Consider the following 15,401-nt stretch of genomic DNA (forward strand, 5'->3'; position numbering starts at 1 on the left):
ATGGCTGCAGTCACCGTCTGCAGTGATTTTGGAGCCCAAGAAAATAAAGTCTGACACTGTTTCCACTGTTTCCCCATCTATTTCCCATGAACTGATGGGACCAGATGCCATGATCTTCATTTTTTGAATGTTGAGCTTTAAGCCAACTTTTTCACTCTCTTCTTTCACTTTCATCAAGAGGCTCTTTAGTTCTTCTTCACCTTCTGCCATAAGGGTGGTGTCATTTGCATATCTGAGGTTATTGATATTTCTCTGGGCAATCTTGATTCCAGCTTGTGCTTCCTCCAGCCCAGCGTTTCTCATGATGTCCTCTGCATATAAGTTAAATAAGCAGGGTGACAATATACAGCCTGATGTACTTCTTTTCCTATTTGGAACCGGTCTGTTGTTCCATGTCCAGTTCTAACTGTTGCTTCCTGACCAACATACGGGTTTCTCAGGAGGCAGGTCAGGTGGTCTGGTATTCCCATCTCTTTCAGAATTTTCCACAGTTTATTGTGATCCACACAGTCAAAGGCTTTGGCCTAGTCAATAAAGCAGAAATAGATGTTAAAAAGTACATATATTGATTTATTGATTTTATGCCTGACTAGCAGTCCTTTTTTGCACGTTTGTTCCTGTTAATTCTGTTTCATTTACTTTTGCTTCTTCCACTCCCAGTTGTTAAATACATACAGCTGTATGTTAAATACATACATACAGCTGTCATATTTAAGAAGTAGATACTGCAACTAAGATGTCTCAACCTGGCGACCTGTTGACTGACTCCAACACGTAGACATTGCTGATTTGACTTGTAACACATTTAAAAATAAGAATTGACTGAAAAATCTGAATCTCCCAGATTTGTCATGGAAGAATCCAGAAAAGATCTGCCACTGCTTAGTCCACCCCCTGTATGCTGAATGGTAGCTGCCTTTTCAGATGAAGCCAGAATTCCTCTTGTGGCCCTCACCCAGGCCTCTGCATCACTAATTGCCCATCAGTCCCCTGCAGTCTTTGAATAAACTGATCCTGATTTTGACTACTTGAAGAAGCTTGGGTAGAAATCCCCACAAGTAAAACGTGGTCTTTTAATACTACCCAGGCTTTTCAAATAAGATAGCACTGATCTGGATATGAATTTCTGTCAGTAATTATAGCCAATACATAGCCAATTCTCTGATCAAAAGTTTAATAAACATTACTATTAATGATTTGTGTTACCAGTATTCATAATGTGGGGTGTTAAGAGCCATGTTCTATAGGTAACCAGAGAAGTTTTATAACTTTTCCAGATTTTTTTTTTTTTTTTTTAAGTATAAACCTAGAAAGAGAAATAGGGTGGTTAGTTGTGTTGAATTAAGCCTATGGGCATATGGCGGGGAGGGGCAGGAAATCCCTTTTCCCTGTTAAACTGAATCTTAAGTGTATTTCATGTGGAATGCTTTATAAAATGTATCTGTTGGCTTTGGATAATAAGTTGCTAGAGAATCTACTGAGCATAAATAATTTCAGATATTCCCATTTCCTTCAGCAATCTTTCATCCGTCATGCCTCGATGCTCCCCATGTTGGTAATCCCTAGGCAATGTCATCGTCTTATTCATTACATTGTGCTCATGGTTATATTTTTGTCAGTTTAGGTGTCCTGGAGGATACCCATCAGCAACCAGGAAATTGTGTTTGAGCACATGCAGGATCCAATGCATAATTTTTTTTTAATGTGCACAAAATGTATCACTTTTAAATATGTGTTTTAGTTTTATGAATTAAAACTTCTCAGTTTTAATGAATTAGCACTTCTCAGATGAGCTAATAACCTCAACAAAACCAGAAAGCACCTAAACAAGTGTGGGGAAGAGGAATTTCAACACCTGTCTTTCCTACAATAGCCTCTTATCATATGTTGATGCTTGGGATTAACAAACTGGTAGGCTTAAGCCATAAGTATATAATATGGGATTTTTATTCAGATACTAAATGTCTATTTAATAAAAGCCTTCATTGTTCTCATTGACCCTTTTTTTTTTTCTAAGTCCTAGTGGTGAGGACAGAACAATAAGTGATTTTATTAGATAATCTTCAGATAATTATCATAAAAATCTTATAAAGCAAAACTGAATTTTAACTTTCAAGTTAAGTCTTATGATCTTAAAATTTCAAAACTTTTGCTTGGTCCCCTGAACTATTAGAGTATCCTTTTTGTGTAGATGTTTGGAAAGTGTACTTAGTTTTCCAAATCAAGATCTCTTGGAGGGAGAATATGTCTTAAGAAAAACTAAAAATTAAAGGGAAATTCTTCCAACTTTAAAAATCAATCAAAGTAACTCTCTCAGTTTTAGTTTATTTTGTTTCTCAGATTTGAAGTAAAAAAATGATATTTTTCCCTATAAGAATCTCTCTAGTGTATCTGACCACAGTTCTTAGAAGACACATTTGGTGCTACTTGGAAGCTAACACTGTGTCTCAGAGCTTGCTGCCAAGTCTGGTTGTTCGTGACCAAAAAAAAAAAAAAAGCAAGAGAGAAAGAAAGAAAATATCACTTGGATGGGTCCTGAGATTGAAGCTGATGACTGAAGTTGGTGGGCTACGTTTTAAAGGGAAATTGTAAAGGAACTAAAGCATCTCATCAATAGGCTCCTCTTCTTTTTAAATTGCAGACTAATGGAATTCCCCTATTCCGTTTCTTCCATTTTGTAGAGTTCTGATTTTCTGAACTGTGTAACGGCCGCCGTACAGGATTCTTTAAGCATCTGTTTGGCTTAAAATAATGTACCTGTGTAATTTTCATCCTATCATATCTGACTCATATTCAAGTAGTTATCCTTTTAGTTTTAAATTATCTATAATTTAGTTTTATGAATTTTGGGTGAAAGTATTTTGGTAGTACATTTGAAAATAAGGGGCAGTGTTCTAGTGTCAGTGTTTTGCACATAGTAGATATTCAGTATTTAAATGAATTATGAAAAGTGATTGAATAAAATTACCATTTTTGTGGGTCAAAATTCTATGTGATTCACCCTAATGCTCCATAGAGATATAATAAGAATTAAATAATGTATCAGGTGGAAAGTGTGTATGTAACAGAAATGCAATTAACAGTGGCTTGAATAGTTAGGGAGTTATTTCTTATACATGGTAAGAAGCTTCGAACTTGGCAGCCCAGGACTGGAGCATCTCTACTCACATGAATTTTCGTATCTGTGGTTTTAAGGATGCTGTTCCTCTGGCAGGTCTAAAGTGAAGGAGAGGCAGAAAGTGTATTGTTTTTCAGAAATCTTCTCAATAGGTTTCCACTTTGTCTCCTTACTGTGTCTCATGACAAACCCTTGTTGCAACAGAGATGAGAAAACTAGCGAAGTTTTGGTTGGACACATTTCCTCTACAGATAAATCTCAGTTAGTGAGAATAGAATATTTATTGGATAAGCACTAGCAATATCCATTTGCAGTGAAATGATCCCTTATCAGACCCTTATTGAACATGTATTATGACCCAAATATTACACTAGATACTAATATACTTTCAATAATGAAGAAGATGTGCCCCATGTCATAAGAATATGGTAATCCTATAATGCAACATTTAAACTAGGACCCTTTGAGAGTGAAACAGAGAATTAAAATAATTATCCAGTGTTAACTGATCTAAACTGGCAAATCCAATACTCCCAATCAAATCCAGAAGTAAGGTCACCCTGGTTAAAGTTCACTGTCTTCTGAGGAGAAACAGACATACAAGTAAGTAATTATGGTACAATGAGTTAAAATTAATAGCACTGGCATCTACTGGGTGATATGGAAACACAAAAGAGAAAGTAACTCATCTTTCCTTGGGTAATCAGCTTTCTTAAGCTAGACTTCATGTGTGGGGTCCATTTTTATCTACCCTGTATACGCATTCACTTGACTTGTTGGTATAGCCCTAGCATGACTTGCACTACTTTATCACTGTAGATGCAGATTTAGAAACTCCACATACAGTGCTGGTGGTCATGGGACCTGCACACTGGCCACGCTAGAGCTCTGGGGACTCAGGCTACTCCAGTTGTTACCCAGAACAGCTTAGTGTCAAATAATGACAAATAGTATACGGATATTAAGGCTCCATGGGGCAAACTTAGACCAGCCATAAATGGTGAATGAAAAGGAAGGAAAAGATAGATGTTTTTTTGTCTTCCCTTCCTACAGACAGACAGATAGTCTTAAACTAGAGTAGTTTGTATGATCTCTCTGAGTATCTCTGTCATGTTCGAGGGGGTGGCCACCTCCTCGGATAATGGGCCCACCCTTCATATGCTTTCCCTTCTTTCCAGCCCTATGCCTCCTTTCCTGTTCTCACTTTCCTCGGGATTGTAGCAAGGCTAAAATACCACTCTCTATCTTGTTCTTTGTATTCTGTCCCTGAGTAAAGCCAGTGAAGGGACAGCAAGCCCTGATTTCTGTCCCTTCCATTTCACTTTCAACTATCTACTCAGAAGCTATTTCTCAGAGTGTTCTTTACAAGTAGTAAAAGTGTTTTTGGTAAACACATAACACGCAGCCTTTGCACAACTGACATCAGGAGCCAGCTGTGGGCTCTCCTCTGTAGAGGCACCACAGCTGGATAAAGAGGTCTCATAAAGACACAGATGCAGATTCAGTGGCTGCCCACCCGAGTGTGTCTGCTGTGTTCCTGTGGTTTTAGACTGAACAGAAAGGAGAGCTGCCCACCCTGGGAGAATACTCCTGGGTCAGCGTGTGCTATTCTGAAGAACGCCAGCTCTGAAAGACGCAAATCCAGGAAGTACCTTCTGGCTACTGGAATGTGGATAACTGGGACAGTTGAGTGTTCCTGCCCTGATACCACATTCTTCTTGTTCACAGCAGACACAGTAGCAGCTAAAATGTGTTTCAAGGATTGATAATCCTGTAGGACATCAAAGAGGATGAAAAGCAAAATCTATGTCAATTTAGTGTCCATTCCTAAAAACTGCTTTACCCCATTGGCAGAAACTTCACTGCTAGTGATAAATAGCAAAAATTCAATGTAGACAGATGATACAAGGGGTATGTAATATTTCATTACTCTACAAACATGAAATGTATAGTATTTATGTACCTTCAAATGAACAACAAAAATCCAGGATGTGACCTTGAATCACAAGGAATGATTCCTTATGTGCATTATTCCAACCACCTGTTAAGCTTCTGAACCTCAAACCTATTACCTTTTTTATGAAATGTGAAAATAGTTACCTTAATGCATTTAAAAATTTTAATTTGGAACAAATAATTAATGTTACATAAACATACAAGAATAGTAGCTTGTAGACTTAACACAGGCAAAATTTCTTATCTAATATATAAGAAGCATGAAATTGATTTGATTTTTAAAAGGGTTGGTGGATGGCATCACCGACTCGATGGATATGAGTTTGAGCAAGCTCCAGGAATTGGTGATGGACAGGGAATCCTGGCATGCTGCAGTTCATGCAGTTAAAAAGAGTTGGGCACAACTGTGCAACTGAACTGAACTGAACAGCTCTTGTTAGTAGCTTCCAAACTCATAACAAACTGTCTGAAAAAGAGGAAGAAAGAAAAAAATAAAAGGAATCTTAATGGAAAGAATCAGAAAATTACTCTGAAACCCTAGCTGCGTGAAGAGAGAAATATAGAAATGTAGGAAAAGGAAACTGGGTATTTGCTTTTAATTAAGCCTGGATCATCTTCTTGGCTACCTGGTGTATATTTTAGATAAGTCACTTAGCTGAGCTCTTTTATTGGTCTTGGGATCTGTTTCATTGCTCACTACAAATTCCAAGGTGGTTTTAATATGATTTATATGTCTGTTACTTCAGGGGTTAACAGCCTCCAAAATTAATTTACTGTTGCCTCACTCTGAAAGGAAAAAAGAGTCCTTTCAGGTAAAATTGTGTTTCATTTAAGCGAAACAACTCACAGTTGTTTTGTTTTTTCCAAATGAAGTTTTTGCTTCCACAAGTTTCCAACACTGAAAACAAAGAAAGGTGATCAAAAAATTATCTTTTCTGTCATTTCTTCTAGATATTCTTTGCCAGAAATATCTCTCCTTTGAGGTGTCCTTTAGAGTTTGCCTTAGGCTCAGAATATTCCTTATTTCTTTAACAGTGGTTTACAAGTCAAAGCTAGTTTAATTTCTTTAATGTGTAATTTTCATACTGGAAATTTTTTTCCCTACGATTTGGGAAACTCACCCCAGGAAGACTTGTATGGCTTTCCTTAACAGAAGTTAGAAGTTTTATTTCATCACTTAGTGGGGGAAAATAATGTATCTGAGATTCTCTCTAGGATTATGTTCCTTCTCAGGGGCATAAGAGGTATCACTCAAGGGTAATACCTGGCACATAAGGGATTCTTGGTAAATACCGCATGACTAGCACATGATAGATACTTAAGAAATATTTATTGAACATATAGCCAACAAACGAATACCCAGAGAACAGTCATTTAGTAAATGAATGTCTATAGTTTATCTCTTGCCAGTGTCTCCTTCTAGATCCCCAGTCTCTTAATCAGGAAAAAAAGAAGCCTAGATGTCACCATAGAGGACAGCTCTGCTGAAGCAAGAAGTCTCAGATGGGCGTGTTTCTGTTTAGCTGCTCCTTTGCTTTGCACACATGAAACCTTTTTTTTTTTTTGGTCTTTATCAAGGCTTTTTTCATTCTCTGACTCTACTAGAATATATAGAGACAAAGAGCTTGGGATGGAATATAATACTTTAAAACTTGGATGGCATAGTGACCATCTACAACGTTATAGTCATAAACTTTGAATCTTTTTTTTTTCTGTCTTAAAATGTATACATAGTTTCACACTTAGCTGAAGACATCATGAGTGTGTTTCATGATTTATGTAGCTTGTTTCATGTATTTTTCATAGAGGATATCACCTTTACACGGTTAAAAATTTGTTTTTCTCCTACTTTGGGGCACCAAATTGAGACTTGCTGAGTAGACAGAGGTTGGGGAGGAGGTATGAAATTGAATTCACTGTGAATCCTCATTTCTAGAACTTCTTTAGGGTATTCTTATCCTTTGGAATATCCAAATACCTATAACAGATTGAGTGCCCATTAAATATTTATCAAATTAACTAATTACTGTTTTAAGAAACAGGCCGAAAGAATAAAGAAATGAGTTTTAAAATTGAGGACAAGGTTCCACATTAGCCAGATTTTTCTAAGTGTTTTTCTTTGTGGATGAAACCCATTTGTTAATTGCTCAGCTCTCTCCTTAATTTTCACCAAATCAATGGACATGAGTTTGAGCAAACTGCAGGAGATGGTAAAGGACAGGAAAGCCTGGTGTGCTATAGTCTGTGGGGTCGCAAAGAGTCAGACATGACTTAGTGACGGAACAGCAACTGCTTAATTTTATCTCTGAAGACAGAGCCAAGGTCCTCAGGTATATTATACTCATTATTAATATTCACTTAGGTATTTCCACTAAGTATGAAGTACATAATGAGAGTTGATATACATGAATGTAATATTGGTTGATAAATTAAAAAATGATTCTGTTTTCATCATTTGCCATGCCATGAACTAACCTAGTTTTTGGAGACCAGCAACATTTCTCAGTGTGAAAATTTTAGTAATCTGCTTATCAAGGTCAGGTTAAAAGGCATCAACAGATTTTTATGCAGACTAAAAACTATGATAACACTGATACGCTGCTGAATTTTTTCTACTGTGAGTGGAAAATGAATGTAAAATAGAGGAATTAAGTAACTAACACTGATACAGTGAGGAAAACATGAAAAATATCAAACAGGAAAAAATAGCTGAGTTGATGTTTTCTGTTGTCTTAACAACCAAGTAGACAACTTGATTAATGGTGCAGATTGCAGTCAATTCAGTGGCCACATGAATGGACATAAGCAGATCATAATCACCTGACAAATTGTGATCCAAATGTTTTGTTTATGAAATGGGAATAACATATTGTTGCTTATACCCTAGTTGAACCAAAGCACCCATTAACTTCAAATTGGCACGAAGAAAAAGCAGCTTTAAAAACTTCTAAGACACAGTCTGTTTAAAATACAGTATGAGTCTACTACATTATCAGAAAATAAATTAAGAATATAAGTTGACGTAAATAAGAAGCCCTCAGTGAGAAAATACATACGTATTCTCATCAAATTGTTTCCTTCTTTCCCAGAAATAGGCAAATGACTACAGTTCTCATTCTGGATCACTAGTTGTATATTCCATGGTTGTTGTTCGTTTCGTTCCTCTTTTATATTTCCAGCCATTTGTCAGAAGTAAGGAGACCTATTACTCATTTTCTCTAACTGCTCAACTACATAGTGTATCAATTGTAGTCTTGAGATAAATGATTTGACATAAATTGTGGCCCGATGCACCAAGAACAAAAATGTGACACGTGGTAAATGTTAAAATGCCTGCCTTGTGTTTAAAATGCATGTTTGCTGGACTCTTCTGATTTGCCATTTCCTTAATATTGGCTTTCTGAAAGAAGTACAGATTACAGAATAAGGAAATTAAATTCCAATTAAATTGCATGTTGTTTATAAAACAAGAATAAGGGTGCCAGGTAATAGTAACACTATTCTTTATAGTGTCTTTGAGTCTTTCATGAAGAAAGCACCAAATCTTGCCTGTGCAGACTATATTACAGTTATTATTGATCTTACATATGAAGCAGGCTTCTCTGCAAGGTTTTACAGCACTATAGGAAGAATGGTGCCTTTGACCAAATGACCAGGGACTTTTAGTAAAAGCCTGTGTTTTGTCTCATTAAGTCCACAAAAGAATATGTTCATATAAAAACCTTTTAGAAGAAGGGCTATTCAGCCACTGTTTCCAGTATTAATACTTGAATGGGCAATAAAACATGATTGGGAGACCTTTGAAAATAAAGCAGTATACCTAATTTACAGTGTCTAACATTTGAGACTACATCTTTAATCCAGATTTGTGCAGAGTGCTGAACATTTGCACAGTGATAGTATAACTCTCTAGGGTACCCACTTGGGTCTGTGAGGGCCAAACCAGAGTTGTCACTGCATTCCTCCCTTGACATTTTAGTGCATGTTCGATACATACCTTTACTACCACTTCCTTCTCCTGTACCCATGCGTCATCAATGATACTGCTCAGAGATTATGACCTTGTTTTTCAGTGAGCCAAACAGCCTCAGCAGTCTTCCCAAAACACTCCTTCAATTTAATCAGAGTCAACTTAAGTTTGAAGAATCAATGCCTGGTTATTTATTGTGATCTAAAGAAATTCATTCTTTATATTATACCTCAGTTTTCTCATCTGTTAAAAGACTAAGAAAGATTGTGATAAAATACTACAAGAAAATATGTTTCTCAGTATTTGTTTAGGAAAACTTCACCCACTGTATGCTCCCCAGATATAAAGAGTTTTAATATAACAATTGCAGGCTTACATTGGAAGAACTGGGGAAGCAAAGAAGAGTCACCTCTGATGATCTCAGCCAAGCAGGTGGCCTTAGGAGCTCCCTGGAAAGGCTCCTGGGAACCTCATGTCTGTCCACATGTCTGGCTGCATGTGCCTCAAGAGAATCATACCCATCCTTCCCTCTTACCACCCCATTTTCATGGAAGAGTCACTTCTGGACTTTTCCATTGGAATCAAGAAGGGAGAGGGACTTTAAGAAATGTAGTTCCCAATTGATCCTCTGTGAGGTGAACTTGCAAGAAGGTGGTGATGGTTTAGTCACTAAGTCGTGTCCAACTCTTACAATCCCATGGACTGTATAGCCTGTAGGCTCCTCTGTCCATGGGATTTCCCAGGAAAGAATACTGGAATGGGTTGACATTTCCTTCTCCAGGGAAATCTTTCCTGACCCGGGTATTGAACCCAGGTCTCCTGCATTGCAGGCAATTCTTTACTAACCGAGCCACTGGTGATAAAGACGTTGAATTAAACACAGCTAATAGTTAAGTACAAACCTCCTACAAAACAGGTACTTTGGAAGCATCTCTGTGGGAAGGCATTGTGGTAAATAAAACATTATAAATTTATGGAGTCAGATCTCTGTCAACATATTGATTTTACTATTTACTAACTCAATGGCTTTGAACAACTAGTACCGTCTTTATAGGTTTAAAATTCTTCTCCAGTTAGATTTTTATGAGGACTAAGTGAGATAATGTATGAAATGCAGCTTAACTTTGCTATATAAACATCATCTGTTGCTCTTCCAGATATTTGGCAATCAGATCAGAACAGATCAGTCGCTCAGTCGTGTCCGACTCTTTGCGACCCCATGAATCGCAGCACGCCAGGCCTCCCTGTCCATCACCAACTCCTGGAGTTCACTCAGACTCACATCCATCGAGTCAGTGATGCCATCCAGCCATCTCATCCTCTGTCATCCCCTTCTCCTCTTGCCCCCAATCCCTCCCAGCATCAGAGTCTTTTCCAGTGAGTCAACTCTTCGCATGAGGTGGCCAAAGTACTGGAGTTTCAGCTTTAGCATCATTCCTTCCAAAGAAATCCCAGGGCCGATCTCCTTTAGAATGGATTGGTTGGATCTCCTTGCAGTCCAAGGGACTCTCAAGAGTCTTCTCCAACACCACAGTTCAAAAGCATCAATTCTTCGGCGCTAAGCCTTCTTTACAGTTCAACTCTCACATCCATACATGACCACAGGAAAAATCATAGCCTTGACTAGACAAACCTTTGTTGGCAAAGTAATGTCTCTGTTTTTGAATATGCTATCTAGGTTGGTCATAACTTTCCTTCCAAGGAGTAAGCGTCTTTTAATGTCATGGCTGCAGTCACCATCTGTAGTGATTTTGCAATATCATAGTACAAAAGATGCTTACTACTTGGAAGAAGAGTTATGACCAACCTAGACAGCATATTGAGAAGGAGAGACATTACTTTGCCAACAAAGGTCCATCTAGTCAAAGCTATGGTTTTTCCAATAGTCATGTAATGGATGTGAGAGTTGTACTATAAAGAAAGCTGAGTGCCAAAGAATTGATGCTTTTGAACTGTGGTGTTGGAGAAGACTCTTGAGAGTCCCTTGGACTACAAGATCAAGCCAGTCAATCCTAAGGGAAATCAGTCCTGAATATTCATTGGAAGGACTGATGCTGATGCTGAAACTCCAATATTTTGGCCACCTGATGAAAAGAACTGACTCATTTGAAAAGACCCTGATTCTGGGAAAGATTGAAGGTGGGAGGAGAAGAGGATGACAGAGGATGAGATGGTTGGATGGCATCACCGACTCAATGGACATGAGTTTGAGTAAACTTCAGGAGTTGGTGATGGACAGGGAGGTGTGGTGTGCTGCAGTCCATGGGGTCTCAAAGAGTTGGATATGACTGAGCAACTGAACAGACTAAACTGAAAATAACATTTACAGAGGATATTCAAATACTTTGTTAGTCTACATTGCTATTTTAATAAATACTTAGGAAAATGTTTGGTTGCAAAGGTCAGTACTACCATTTTTTAGGATTTTTTTTATTTTTTTACACATTCGCTGAAAGTCTGTTGAGAGGCCTAAATCAAAAAGTAGAGATTACCATTCAGTAAACAAATATATATTATCTTGTGGCTGTTTCCAATAGACTTGTCACCTCCTGTGTGACCTCTAACTTCTGAAAAGCCAGTATTTAAACAGAGATGGGAACGAAAGTGAGAAACCAAAGCTGTTGAGAGGATTTAAGGTAATACATTTCCAAACAAAGAGAAGGACAAGTGCAAAGATCATGAGCTGAGTATGAACCTGGAATGCTTGAGGCATAGCACCTATAAATAGAAAGTACTTAGAAATTTTACCAAAGGTATTTATACTCTCTGTAGATAATTCATAAGTAGGTATACATTTTTCTAATTCATCTTTTATTATTTTGTAGAGTTCTACATTTTTAAAATAGTTAACATTTTAACTGTCAATGATTAAATTTCCTAACACATTCTTATCCATTTCCGTCTAACATTTTCTTTTTTGTCCAGTAATTTTCAACTTTATTTTTCTTCTGAATCAAATATATTTTTTAGTCTTATAGTGAAATTCTCTTGTTTTTTTTTTTTTTTTGATATCTACATTCTGTTGTTGTGGTTGTTGTTGCTATTCTTAAGTGATAGCTGGGTATAAAATTATAGGTTACCAGTTATTTTTCTCTCAGCACTTTGCAGGTATTATTGAGTACTGTTAAATTGTTTTCTAGACTTGGCTGTTGCTTTATGAAAATTTTACCAGTTTCAGCATTATTCTTGGTAGATAAGTGGTCTTTTCTTTTTGATAGTTTAGGATTTTTCTGTTTTCATTAATATTGAGCAATTTTATGGTAAATGTCTAGGTATAGAATTTATTTTTATGTTTCTATTTTGGCATTCAGAATGAATTTATAATATGAAGATTCATGGGTTTCTTCAGTTATTGAATGTCTCAGTTGTTTCTTTAAATACTGTCTCTTATTTCCTCCCTTCTCTTCATTTGGAAACCAATTTGGACTCATAGCCTTTCAGATTATCCTCTAGCCCACAATTGCTCTTTATTTTATTTATCTCTGTGTAATGCAGTTTGCGGAGAAGGCAATGGCACCCCACTCCAGTACTTTTGCCTAGAAAATCCTATGGGCAGAGGAGCCTGGTAGGCTGCAGTCCATGGGGTCGCTAGAGTCAGACACGACTGAGTGACTTCACTTTCACTTTTCACTTTCATGCATTGGAGGAGGAAATGGCAACCCACTCCAGTGTTCTTGCCTGGAGAATCCCAGGGATGGGGAAGCCTGGTGGGCTGCTGTCTATGGGGTCACATGGAATCGGACACGACTGAAGCGATTTAGCAGCAGCAGCAGCAATGCACTTGAGTGAATTCATCAATTCTTAAAATTCACTGGTTCTATCTTTGTGACTATTTCAGGATTTATACAATTTATACAAGTTTACTTTTTTATTCCCATGGTTTCTAATAAACTTTTCACATAGCCACTTTTTTCATTTTTCATTTTTCTGTTTTATTTTGAAATTTCTTTCTTGTTATGGAAAAGTATCCTTATTTTAAAGACAAAATGCTCCCTGGAATTAGTTTTATATGGAATAAATTGCAGTCTTAGTTGTTGATTTTCTGGGTTGTAAACAGTGATCTTTTTTGGACTTTTTATATGACGTGTTTGAAGAGAGTCCTGGCTTCAAATCTTGGCTTCAAGTGGTAACACTAGCTTCTGCCCGCCATCTCACATGAAGCATTTCTAGACTCTGTTAACCTTTCAGTACCCAAGATTCTGACCAAGCTGTGCCAGAACTGAGAAAGCACTGAATTTCAGTTCTACCAATGCTCTGCATTTCTGTTTCACTTGTAGTACTTGAAGGTGTTTGTTTATCTTTCTTGAACTGAGTTATTTCTAGTTGATTTTACCTACCATTGCTGTTTCGGGGAAAGAGATATGTGTTTAAGTGTGAACTTACAGAGCCATCTTAACCAGATGCCTTTTTAGACTTAGTTAAATGTCTTCTGTTTGTATAATTCATCTTTCTTCAGACTTTTTAGTAATTTATAGGCATAAGTTTCCTGCTGAATATTTGGCATGAACTACAGATATTGTGGAATAGTGTTGATTTTAGGTAGTTTATTTCAGTAAACAATGCACATGTGGTAACTCAATTTATTATCATTATGCTTTGTTTCCCCAAAGATTTTCAACACAATTTTATGCGACTTAAGTTGAACTCCTTTCTTAGAATTTTTGAAATAAATTTAGAAATCAGAATTTTTTTGACAGGACATATAGTATAGTTCATGTATTTTGGTTCTGCAAAAATAATTTAAAATCCGTAGCAACTCTACACATCTCTCATGCCTCAGACAATTATTTTCTCATTTCTCACTCAAGCTTCAACCTTTTCCACACCAAAATAACCCATTAAATTGAAAATTGGAGTGTCTGTACTTGTAACCTGACTGCACTGAAATCTGCCGATCTTCCCACTTCTCCAGTACTGAAGGATTTGCCACCACGAATCGTGTAATCATCTGAACACTGCTTATAATATCTGAATTTGAAAACTTATTTAGAAAAAAAAATCCATTTTCATTGCAACCCAGGAACTCTTCATGCTAAAATTGTGAAGTGTGAAGAAACGTTTGGGAGCTCTTGGTTCAGTGTTCTGAAGGAAGCAAGTACATATGAACAATGTTGATTTGTGCTAAGAAGGATGCCTATCTCATTTGGAGCAAGTCCTCTCTTTTATCCTCTATTGCTTCTATACTAAATCATTTGGGCCATTCATAATTTCTAAAAGATAGGTTTTCAAGGTATGGGTATCATTTGGAGTGAAAAAAAAATTGCCTACCTCAGCAGTTAATTGTGCAGCAGATTCTGTCAGGGAAGTGGCTTAATCTAAAGGGAGAGAGTGTTATTTTTTTAAAATATTTGAGGTTGATCTTTACTTTTTAAATTTTTTTTTTTTTTTTTCCGAGCTACTCAAAGTCGAAATAAATGGCATCATAAGATCCTAATGAGGACGAGTCAGGAACATTACTTTGAATTTCTTGTAATAAATAATAATCTCAGCCAGGACATTTAGCTTCTTTTGTGTGTAAAACTGTTGTAGTATTTTCCTTTTGAATACACAATGTAAGTTTTAATGTTGAAAAGTCTAGCTAAAGGTCTCAAATTAAGCAAAGTATATAGGATTTTCCCCCCTATATTTTTGGTTAGAGTATCTTAAATATTTTATGAGAGTATGGTCTGTAGTAAAACAAAGCTTCTATGAATCTCTTACTATGTATTCATAGGCCATTTCTGACAGTCTATCATTTAAAGAACTGGGAGTTGTCATCACAAGGCTTACCAGGCAAGAGCAAACTGCCTGCCTGATATAGCATTGCTGTTATCTCTTTTAATAAAAACTTAATTTCCTTTCTTCCTTCTTATACTGTCAGATATATCGCACCTTATTTATTTTCCTGACAGCTACCAGTCAGCTTGTAAGCACCCAAGACTTGCTGTTTGGATTCCCACCATTTCTTCTCCCCCCTTTTCCATCCCCCTTTCCTGACAAAGCTGTGGGAGAAATGTGAGTTTGGGGCTGTTCCTGGGCAGGACCCGCAGAGTTTCCATAAACATATCACAGCTTGGCACAGAGAAGATGCTGAGGAGCAGCCACAGCATGTACAGCCAAAAGCACTTGTGGAAATCCTAGGAATGTTAACCAAGAGACTTGCCCCAAGTCCCCAGACAGTGTTCTCACAGTATACTTAGCGCGCTGTGTGACCGGACAAACAAGGCTTTCAGCTGCCTGGAGCTTTCAGCCTGCGGTTTGAAGCATGACAGGAAATGGCAGCGCTGACTCTGGATAATGTAGTACGATGCAACAAAATGCATCAAATTAGAAAATGGAAACTTTTCCTTCCCTGAACTGTAATTTAGCTGTCACTTG

This window comes from Bos taurus, chromosome 7, assembly GCF_002263795.3.
Source record: "Bos taurus isolate L1 Dominette 01449 registration number 42190680 breed Hereford chromosome 7, ARS-UCD2.0, whole genome shotgun sequence".
Lineage (NCBI taxonomy): Eukaryota > Metazoa > Chordata > Mammalia > Artiodactyla > Bovidae > Bos > Bos taurus.